This window comes from Vanessa tameamea, chromosome 24 (genome assembly GCF_037043105.1).
Source record: "Vanessa tameamea isolate UH-Manoa-2023 chromosome 24, ilVanTame1 primary haplotype, whole genome shotgun sequence".
NCBI lineage: Eukaryota > Metazoa > Arthropoda > Insecta > Lepidoptera > Nymphalidae > Vanessa > Vanessa tameamea.
The window spans coordinates 4,583,293-4,595,745 of NC_087332.1; the positions used below are offsets into that span (position 1 = coordinate 4,583,293).

Sequence of the window (12,453 nt, forward strand, 5' to 3'; positions counted from 1 at the left end):
TACAAGGATGTATCGTCGCGAGTGTTTATCATCTATCCTATGGAAAAAATGTATTGAACTAATTTAATTGTCTTGTATGCCATTTTATTATTTATATTTAGTTTATACAAAGCGGCGCCGACGTCATCACATCAAATGAAACGACGATTAATACAGGCTGATAAATTATCAAAAAAACAAATAGACGAATAATAAAAAAGTGAACTTTTCATACGGAAATTAAAACAAAGTATGTTTTACTTTGTTTTAATTCCGTTAAAATTAATTAAATCAAATTTCCGTGTTTTCCATTGAAATCCAGTGAAATCCAGTGAAATCAATTGCAAAATGAGTTCAATAACCTGTAAAAACGACAACACCGCGCGCCAATACGAGCGATGGACGTACCCGCTCTCCCGCTCTCCGCTCAGCCCCTTTGACTTTACTTTACTTTAGGTTTACCGGCATTACTTTAGGTTAATAATTTTGTGAATGAATAGTTCGAAACGGCAATGTTTAACCTATTTTGGCCGGATCATATTGAACCGCTAGTATTTATGTAACAATATCTCCGATAATTTTATAGGATTTTGTGAAGTAAGCGAAGAGATATCTCAGCATTGAGACATTTACTGTCTATTAATCTAATATAATTTTTATGTGTAGTTAACATCAAGTCTAACTTCCTGTTGCAATGTAATTATAATACAAAAACAGCGAAATGAAACCTTCTTACTAATGTTATACATTTAAAAAAATCTAGACAGTTGTCGAGAATTCGCTTAAAATATAAATCACTTTATCATCCGTCTTAACTGTCAAACTATTTCATTAAAATGTATTATTCTGTTTTGTCCAAGAATTAAAAGAAAAATTTAAAAAAAAAAAGAAGAAAAATATGATGTAACAAGATACATACGTATACGATTTAAAAAAAAAAAAACTAACGATGCCAAGTAAGTCCATCGTCTATTTTCGTTTATGATGTCTTCTATTTCGATTTTGGCCACTTCGGCTATTATTAAGAGGAACTAGCCAAATACTCGGAACATCTCATAGTGCACAGATATGTGCGCAAGTTGACACTCTATTACCTCACTTTCATAATCTGATGGGACGACAAAACCGATACGAATGGAAAGAGACCAAACACAGACCAACGGGTTTACGTGCTTTCAGAGCAAGGGCGTGTAAGTTCTAGCAATTTCTAGACTCTCTGCTGCCATTCAAACATTCTAAATTGAAAGAAAAAAAAAAAAAAAAATTAATGGCCCAACTCGACGTTTGATCCCAGGAGCTCATGATTTGCGGCCAATAACAAGTATAGGTTTAAGCTAAACGTATTCTAGACAAGATGCGTATTTAAATTCAAGTATATGTAAAATTTAATTATGATTGAAGAAGATTTAGTTGAGATGAACAGATACCTATAGAATGATAATTAATACAATTTTCAACGCAAGCTTCGCTATATAATTCGTATTATGATGAGGATTATAATAATAATAAAATAAAGTTTCCGTAACACAAGAGGACATAAACAAAAGGTGTTATAAGCTGAGGACACACACATGCACAATCCCGCTGTCTTCGCTTTTGATTATGAGTTCACTTTTGTTGCTTCAATTTAATGTTCCATGCGCTACATTTTTATTTATTTTTTATAATTTGAGATTTCAAGTAATTCCGTAAATACATAATTCACTTGGAAGTGAAACTGTTCGGTTTAAAATTATATTTGAATGTTAGTCATTCATTCGAACGTTTGTAAATATAAAAATAAATCACAAAGTTTATTTTCATCTATTTTTATCGATGGGGCTATATTATGATTCAGTTAATAAAACGATAGTCCAAATCTAAACACAAGCACTACTGATTTTCACGTATTTAATTTGTGTATACTAAATCTTGTGTTCCATGGCGAAGAATATTGTGAGGAAACCATTATGTAGTGGATAATTTAGGCACTTCTTCCAGTCTAGAATAAGCTCCCATGAGGTTGCTGAGAAAAAGTGTAGTGTATTTGATGTCAATGATATAACGAAATTATATCATAATAACTTTTATAACACATAATTTTTTATTTCGCGAATTAAAAAGTTCTCAACAGGAAGCCAAGAAAAGTATATCTCTATATCCAACTGCTTTAGAACGTAATCTATCTCGACAGTTATATTAATAATATCCTCATGGTTTTTCATTCGTGGTCCCGTAACGTCAGGCTGCTGGGCCGATATGAAAATTTTAACCTGAATCCACCATAGTGTTCCAATGTAAGTTGTTAAATATACGTATTTCATTCTGATGCAATGCACATTTCAACGGGACTTGATCCTTCTGACTTTTTTAAATCTTCGTTCTATTCATTGAGCTATCTCGATTTTTACCATAAACATTACTGTGTGATAAATAATCATATATAACTCACCACTTAACACGATTGTGAAATATCATAAAGTGATTTGCAATATTGACTATACGTTTATATGATTAAAAGACATATGTATGTATCAAAATATACCTACAGTGTAAGTCGGTTTTCTACATTTTTCAAGTGAGATACGAAGTTAGTTGTTATTTATTTTTTATATCGGCTAGTAAGCTAAAAATCACTCGCAACAAAACATAAAGAAAAAAACTTGATTCATTAAAATAATGTGATTAATTACGAGTACAGACACCATATTATAACTAAATATTAATAAGAACAAAATGAAAAACAAGAAAAACAGAAAATTATTAAAGTTAAAACAAAATTAAATTGTTAAAACAATATTTTTTTATATTATATTATTTTTATAATTATATTATTTTTATAGTTAGAGGGTAAATACCCTCTATCTATAAAAATAAAAATATTGTGTGGACTAGCTGTATGTATATCTCCTTAATGATCAAGGAAAAACATTTTACAGTATTCAATATATTATTCCAGCGTACGTAGAACAAGACCCATGTTCCGGAAAACGGGCGAAAAAAGTTTTCTCGTTTCGAGAATTGTTTGTCATCGGAGCGACTTATTTGTGTTTCTGTGTGTTCCGCACTTTACCCCTACTGTGCTACCTTTGTCTGGGACTCTCGTACATTGCTTGTCAAAGCATGTGCTGTTTCGTGTTCTGTTCTTGAATTTGATGAAATGAGGTTTGAATAAAGTAATACATATTATATCTGTTTCATTTCTAATTTTTATATTGATAGCTTTCCTAGAGAAATCGAATCGAAAATGAAAATAATTTAATTGTATTTAATTAACAATGTTCTTTAATTGTGAGTAAAGGGTAACTACTGAGTAATTTTTCGGTAGACTCTACAGATTTACATTAGGTTAGTTACCGCATCTTCATTGGATAGTATGAACACCGAGCGTGTCATCTTTTTTATACCTACGACGACGTCACCCCAGCCATTCTTGAACATAAACTTGAACATTAATTGTGTAGCGATACTTGTTAAAATATATTCTGCAAAAACAGAATCGATCGTTGCAAAGGAGTGATTCGATTCACAGATCTCACGTCGTTTTCTCTTTTAATATTACAATTCAAGTGTGCTTAAAATGCTTATGCTTAATGTGCTTACTTGATTAAAGTATATTTTGATTTGATTTCATTGATTTAAAATTTCAAATGCATTAGTTATTTTTCTTAACATTATGAGGTTTCATGAAATTAAATTCATGTTAATTATCATTATAATTGATAATTTTATTATAATATCCTTGTAGTTTATAGTAGAGTAGAAGAACTGTGATTAATCTGAATTCCTACATATCGTAAGATCCGACTAAAGGACATTATTGTGTTAAGCGCGATGCCAACAGAATTTAGCGCTTTAAGAATCAGTGTGGTGGCGGAAATAACAAACGAGCAGCAAAATATTCATCAGCGAAGTCAAGCATGAGGAACAGCCTGCCAAAGTCTTCTTGCTGTGTTATAATAAACTTGATTGTATTGAGCACAATTTAGATATGATAATGAATGATGGTATGATAATGTAGATGATAGTTAGTTGTCGGCCTTGTTGGTCTGAAGCCGTGTATTAAACTTAGGGTCAGGTCAATAAAAAATATTGAATGTTTATTTCTAGAAATTGATAGAAGCAATCTGAAGTTTGGGATTTGGAATTGTTTGGATAGTCTTGTGGAACTCTTACCGATTGCGTCAGATTTATCGTCGCATCGGACAATGAAATAAGAGAATAGATTGCATTTGTGTTTGTACAAATCATTGTAGAGGAATATATGCACTGTGGTGTTCGTTAGTACTTTTAAGAACGGCTGCTGTCACCGAAATCGGTCAGGAGAACAACGTCGTTATAAGTTATATTGGGAATAGGTTTATATGACTTATTATTAATAAAGAACTTAATTGAAAATAGAGATTTATAAGCGCAAATGATTGTTTTAATGAATTAATTAAGCTGTATATTTATGATTTCGCGGTAAAACTCCAATTGCAAGTATTCGTTTTATTATTATTTAATTGTCAATTTAATTTCTCATTCAGTACCGTTTACACACGTCTGAAACCCTACACACTATAATTCCAAGATTTAACTGCCGGTTAGTTATGACCACTAAAGTTAGCAACGTCGTAAAGTACTCGTTAATACCTCATAAATTATTTATTGACACACTGTATGAAAAATTATACGCAAGTTGTTAAAATGTTATATTAGATTGTATATTTATTGTTCACGGATGTTCTAAATATAATTTTGACGCGGAAGCAGTCTCTGATTTGTAACTTCCTCCATCCATTGTTATTTTCTTTTAAAAATTTATGACGATGGAACGAATTATATGGATTTATTAAATACTATAAAACAAAGTCACCTTGTGTTTTCGTTAACTTATTCAAAACCACTCAACGGATTTTGATGCAGTTTTCTCTTATAGAAAGAGCTATAAACGGGGACTGGTTGTATATATTTTGTTTGTTCAGTAGGTTATAAATTATTTGTACAAAATTGTTGTTTTCGTACGGATAAATGACTAACGCTGGCTAAATCTGTCCGAAACCTGAAATGTAAAAATTCTAAGCCTTAAAAAAGCCTTCACAATTGCAATAGCATGCTTCTATCTTCTCAGCCATAATAACAACCATAATAAAAGCTTCAACTCTTACAGATTAAAAAAATATATAGGTTTATGTGAATAATTTTTTTCCAATTTTTTATAAATCCTTGTTCGGATAAATACGTTATATGTTACGCGGGCATTTAATAAAGATTGAATTAGCTTTTTCAGTATATCATTTAGAAGATACCAACTGTTTTCAAATAGCGTGCAAAAAATAAAAAAACGTTTGCTGCGAAACGGACGGTCGGATATCTGTCTGTAATAATAAAATTTTGGTCTTAGCAGTTTAAATTACCTTAATTTGAATTTATAAGCCGGAATTTATGACATACTTATAAACGTTACGAAATAAATAATATTTTCTTGTTTAGCGGACTTCTCATATTCTTTTTTATATTTTTTTTATTAGTAAATTGAACTCGTAACAAGCCGAGGCGGTTCGCTAGTAAAAATAAGCAAATAGTGTTTCTTTAAATGTTCAATGAAGTCTGAAAATTAGCAACAGTACTAGCTTTTTCAGTGTTGATTAATTTGTTATTCAAATGTCTAGCGTATTGAAGATTATAAATACATGGCGTCGGAAGCGTGTTTACTCAATTTTATTTTCATTTAAATGCATATTGGGGAAAAATAAGTATTTATTATTCATGACCAGTTCATTTTAAGACAGTTTATGTACAGATTTTTAATTATATATCAACACAAAATATACAAAACTAAAGATAATGTCGCTATTAGTGATTTATTTTCGATAAAACAATTACTTTTTTATAACTATTAAAATTTTCAGAATTTATAAGCTGAATAAATGTTTTTTTTTTTTACAAATGAATGTTTCCTTTTCCAAATAGATTAAAAATAGATTTGTAAATGTATTTGAATGAAATTAACTAATTTAAAATAAATTCAACGTCTCATTGTGACGTTTCGGACCGAAATATTTTTTCAGGCAAAAATTCACTTCAATTATATTAAATACAAGCGATATTTTCGTTATGGGTTGCCTTTTTATTATCCCAATGAATCCGTGGCTTTATAAAAATTTAATAACGTAATCAAATGTTCCGATGTGTGTATTTTGACTGTCAACCGAGTGTTTGAAATACAATTGCGGAGTTCATTTGAGGATTGTACAAATATTTACTCAGTCCCATATGTTTGATTGTGAAACGAATTGGTAGAGTATTTGAATATTATTGTTATAATATGAGGAGTCTTTAGTGTATGTTTTAATAGTAGATTATATTATTATTACAATGAAACAAAATTGAATTTAAATTGAATTGAAATTACAAGCGTTTTTGTCACAATTAAATATTTAACAATAAATATATGATTAAATACATAGTAGTAGTAGTAACAGGCTGTAAATTTCCCAGTGCTGGGCTCCACCACAATTCCACCACGCGGCTCTAAAAATAAATTAAGCACGTGAGAATTCAGTGGTTGCCAGGGTTTGAACCCCTAACAATCGGTTAATATGTACGCTCTCTAACCGCGGCCATCTCGGCTCTAATACATAGTAGATATTTATTTCGACTTAAACATACTATTGAATAATAATAAAATGTATATATAATAATTATTTACTACCATACCATTAGGCTTACGTTCAGCGTTTAAATTTGTAATTAAATAGAATCACGCTCAAAGGAAAATAGACTTTATTTAATAAAAATAACCATCGAACCCAGATAAAATCGGCAAAGATAATTTACACACCAACGTAACGGCGTAACGCACACGCAAAATAATTGTAATTCATGACATTTTCTTTTTTGAAGTCTGTCAAAAACATACGCCAAAATACTCCCGTAACATTTTTCTCTAAGTGACATCTGTTTCTCCAGAGACATATTGTCCGCTCGTTTGGTATACACTAAGTGTAATACAAGAATACACCAAAACCTTAGCCTTAATTTGTATTCCTTTGTATTTTTCGTGTTTGAATATTTTCATTATCATGCTACATCTACGTTTCAGGATTATTATTATTATTATTTCATCGATATAAGGATTTCATAAACAATATAAATGTTTGTTCGCAAATAAGCCGACAATTCCGGACGGACATTCGGAATGTGTCCTTGGATCTCGTAAGGGGTGTTATTTGTTTTCTTGGGAATCTGCATTCCTTGGTTAGCCATTTAGCCATTTAGCTTACCAGATCATCTTCTATAATTTTTTTTGTAATAGGCAGGCGGTCGGACAAACGGTTCACCTGATGGTAAGTAGTGACTGTCACCCATTACTTACATCACACGAATACACCACCAACTTTGGAAGCTAAGATTTTATGTTCTTTGTACTAGTACCCTCACTCACCCTTCAAACCGGAACACGGAGTTTTTATATACTACTGCTTGGGGGTAGAATAACAAATTATAAGGAACATTTTCACGATGTATCGTCCATTTTATATATTTTGTTCCGATACGAGTCATGATCATATCTTTTTTTTGGTTTCGAATGTAGCTCAGTACTAAATAAATTTCATTAAAATGAAGTGTGTCGAACAATGTTCTTGCGGTCGGATTGGGTTAGTGCAGTGTGCTCGCAGAATTATAGTAGAAAAAAAACACAGCAAAATCGAAAATGCGGTTGGCGTAGTCGTGCACATGACTATGGTGAACGCGTTGATATACCAGAACTTGGTCAGATCGTGACTAATGATGTAGTTTTTAAGTTTCACAGCATTTAGGATCCTCATCATGCTTAAAATTTTGAGGCATCGCGTTTTACACAAGTAGATAATATAATTAGCAAATCTGTAGTTAATATTAACACTAGATTCTTTTTTTTTTTCAAATGTTCAGTTGTAACGACTGATAAGGTGCAGGTTATTTGTCATTGTTTATAGAGATATTCACTCACCACAATTGTATTATATATAGCAGCCGATGAAAAAGTTTAATAAAACCAAAACCTGAGTCACCAGTAATTCGGTTAATCTTTTGACAGTTAACAACAATATTTGCGGGCTTAGTTTGTCATCATCACTTCATCATCATCATCATTATTCAGGTAATCGCAGTTTATTGATTAGGCCTCTGATAGACCTCTCCTACCGTTCGTCACAGATTTTGGGTCACTTCCTGTCGTATCCAGTGGGATTTCTTGCTGCCTTATTTAGGTCGTAGGTTCTGCTTGGATGGTGTATCAAACTACATTTGCCATTTAGAGTGGAATCCAAGTATCGGTTTCCACTCTATATTCCATACCAGTCTGCTTCAACGGTTATCGGTCTTTATTTTGCAAGCTATCCCAGTAATTCCACTTTTTCTCGAATCATTTAATTTATGATTTTGTCCTTCAAAGACACTCTGAGTATAGCTTCAAAGCAGACTGAGACTCTTTGAAATAGTAGTTCGCTTTATTAATACTAAAATATATATTCATTGTGATAAATTAACAATTTTTTGATGTAGCAAAAAAACATTTGCCCTCATTAAAATACTTGTTAACTCAATACACTTTGAAGCTTTAATTGGACTAATATAATTAGGCAGGCTGTAAAGACCGCGGGTCAAAGCAAAGATAAAAGATAAAGGGAAATAAATCAAAGTAAATGAAAGAGATGCAAAGTCAAAAGTGTTCAAGGTCGAAACGATTTTAAGAAGTGATGGCTAAAATGTTTGGCTTTTTAAGTTAATTAGCATTTAATTGGGATGAAATATTTCAAGCCTTATGTTAGTCTTATGTTGATTAGTCTGTTTTTTCTTTTGTAGAAAGCAAAGATAATAATGAAATTATTGTTATTTTTTTTTAGTCATTGTAAGTATAATTGTAAGTCAACTTAAGACAACAGATTTGTAGTAGATTAGAATCACTAACAGTAATTACCTGTCAATCTCCCACTAATGGGCTAAAGCCGTCTTTCTCTTTGAGAAGGTTTGATATAGTTTAGTTTACTTGTAAAACCTGTATTTAGGTTTATACTATATAAAGATTTGTTACAATTTTAGTAGCTTTTACTTGCAAAGCGGTCGGACCGCGAATTTCAAAAACTGACAATCGAAAATCAAAATTTTTTTTCTTAATATTTTCAATCACGATTAAGATCTAAATTTGAACACTGAGCTAAGCACTAGAACTAATAATAAGATTCATTTCATATTAATTTTATAGTTATTACAAATTTCAAACGAGGAACAAGTAAAAAGCTTTAAATAGCTATTAAAATTTATATTGAGCTAAAGTTAGCCGCCTTATAATAGATCTCGAATGTTTAATATTCATGGAGATTATAGTTGTTAAACTAAGTGTTCTCGTCTTATTTAATACGTTTTTATTTTTGGCTTCTGAAAATTATAATATATACTTTTTCATAGATAAACATGTTGCTTGAGTAGTAGGAAAATGTGTATTGAAAAAAGTACATATACAACTTACAAGTTTTTAAGAAAACGGTCCTTCGGGATTGACATGTTTATAGGCTCTCTTTAATCTTCTTGGAATTGTATTCGGAATAAACTAACGCTAAAAAAATATCAATACAGTTTTCCGAAAATGTATCGATAGATACGACCTTGTTACTCTAATTTTATATTAGTTGAGCTCAGGGGCTTAAGCCACATTTTTGCATAATAATACATGGATGAACAGTACATGAAATCAAAAAAATCTTAAGTATCAAGTACGGTACCGACTTTAAATGTATCAGCATGATTTTTGTACGAGCTAGTGTTTTTTTTCTCTTAGTTATGAGACATAAAAACTATCGTGTATGTTGACCAAGAAAATCATGTACTCCATATTAAATTTCAAGTTACTTTTTCGCTGTGCGGCAAATAAGAAATGTATATCTGACCTTTGTATCAATAATATAGCCATTATTATTATGTAATTATTAGGATTACATTTTTTTTTATAATATAGGTAGGCAGACCAGCCTCACCTCCGCCCATAGAGAATAGAGTTCCAATGCGCCACCAACCTTGGGAACTAAGATGTACCTTGTGCCTGTAGTTACACTGGCTCATTCACCCTTCAAATTGGAACAAAACAATACTGAGTACTGCTTTTTGGCGGTAGAATATATGATGAGTGTGTGGTACCTACCTAGACGGGCTTGCAAAAAATCCTACCACTAACTAAAGATGTATCTTTACTATATATGTAGATATTCCAAGAAATATTCAATGGACGCAACTCAGGTACAGTTTTATTATTAATTTTGTAAATATAATATAGAGGTTTTCTTTAACTTACTTGACTTGACTTGACTTCTGAAACTTTTAGAAAAGGCTTAAGTAAGATGTAAAATGTTTTGATTTATGAGTTTTGTGCCCTTTGTTAACTTTGGGTGTATTGGAAAACGTCACTCGGAATAATTTATGTTATTAATTTACAGTTTACGCTAGATCTTGTTTTGATTTGTTTTCGCCAAGTTTATGAGTTAAATGAGTACAGTCGTCATTTTATTTGTAAATAAGTAATTTTTGGCCAAAATGTCAAACATTTTCTAAACTATACTTATGTAAAACGCGGGCGAAATACTGTTTATTTTTTACACATTATTTTGATATTTGGTTGAGCTATTAAAATACGTTGTTAAAGAGAGAGACTCTTATGTTACATCGCGTCAAACATACAGTTACAAAAAAACATACAGTCAAAAAAAATATTATACAAAATTATAATGACAAACAATAAACATTTCAACGAACATCCATTCTGTAATTGTAAAATTAGTAAATATTTATTTTATTTGTATACATTTTTTTGGTAGAAACTAAAAATATTAAATTATTTCAACGACGTTGTTTTTAGCTGTCAAAAAACATTAGATACTTACAATTTATAAAATCACATAATAAACAATTTCACTGTTCCAATTTTAAATTTATATTTTACATATGTATAAAACAGCTGCAAACTGTAACATATAATTTAAACGAATTAAGATTTATTATCACCGAACATTTAAATTTCGAACAATTTACCCGTTAAACTTTTGTCAGCTGTCGACGTTTCGACCGTCAATAAATTCTTGCTCTGTCATTCGTAAAATTAAGTTAATCGAATTGTTGGAACGGCTGCTCAAATTATAAGGACGGTTTCAATTCCAAATTCAAAAGAAATCGACACTTCTCCTATGTAAATAAATATTTAATTGTCTGAAAGAAAATGCTCAATTGCTCGTATTTGTCTGAAGATTCAGATCATTTGCAATTATATTGTGTCACTTTAAAAAGTGTGCTAAAATAATGTCTAAATTTCCGTTACTCATATTTTTGCGTGGAAATATATACTAATATTCTACTGCCAAACAGCAAACTTAGTATTGTTGTTCGGTTTGAAGAGTGGGTAAGCCAGTATAACTACAGTCACAAGGGATATGACATCAAGGTTCCAAAGGTTGATGGCGCATTGGTGTTGTAAGGAATGGTTAATATTTCTTACAGCGCCAATGTCTATGAGAGACGTTGTTGAGGGTTAAATATACATAAATATGTATATAGTATACATTCAATTTTTAATATTAAACAATTCCATTTTCGAATCGTTTCATATTATACATGTCTAGCAATAGCTTCATATGTTTAATTCAACTTTAATTATGTAATACGAATAATCAATGATATTGAACAATGTTACCTACGACTATATCGATATGATTTGCTATTTGTTTTAACATACTATGAAATTCATATGTATGTGTATCAATATTAAAGTATAAAATAAATACTTTCATTTTATCAACTTATAAATAACTAGTTTTTCAAGTTGGTTCCTAGTTCGCTTCATGGAAAAATTCGTAAAATTCGCTTCAATGGCTTATCCGTGAAATTGTAATAGACACACAGACAGATAATATAACTTTCGCATTTATAATATTTGTATAGATTATAAATACGCGTAATGCAACGACTGGCGCTTGGCTACGATTCAATTATATATCGCTGTTCATCTTAAATCCTTCAATGTCAGTTATAAAACACATTTAAATATGGAATTAAGTCAATGGAATTCATCATTCTTCCAATAAGTGTCATAGCTACGGCCGTCTTAATAGTAAAGACGTTGTTAGCTCCGAGAGATTGTTAGATATTATATTATTGCTATTGGGCTGCGTGAATTCATGAATACCTAGCATTGTTGAATTCTGGTTTGAAAGGTGTGACCCAGTTTAACTAAATAACATACACACACAAGGGACATAAAAACTTAGTTCTCAATGTTGGTGGCGTATTGGCGGTGCAAGGTTTGGTTAGTATTTCTTACAGTGCCGACCGTTATGATGGCCGCTTACCATCGTTTGGTCAATTTCTCAGACCACCTATTTTATAAAAAAAAAATTAAAGATATTATGAAAGAACTAAATATTGAAAGGAGACGTACCTAAATACTTAGATTATTTTTATATTTACATGGGGTGTCACACAAAC

At 30.9% G+C, this 12,453-nt stretch overlaps 1 long non-coding RNA gene across 1 annotated transcript; it reads left to right on the top strand.

Moving 5' to 3' along the window:
* The first annotated feature begins 802 nt into the window (after positions 1–802).
* LOC135194108 (uncharacterized) lies at positions 803–3,145 on the top strand. Its single transcript, XR_010309653.1, has 2 exons — positions 803–935; positions 2,918–3,145. It is a non-coding gene; the product is annotated as an uncharacterized LOC135194108 (long non-coding RNA).
* Positions 3,146–12,453: the final 9,308 nt, after the last annotated feature.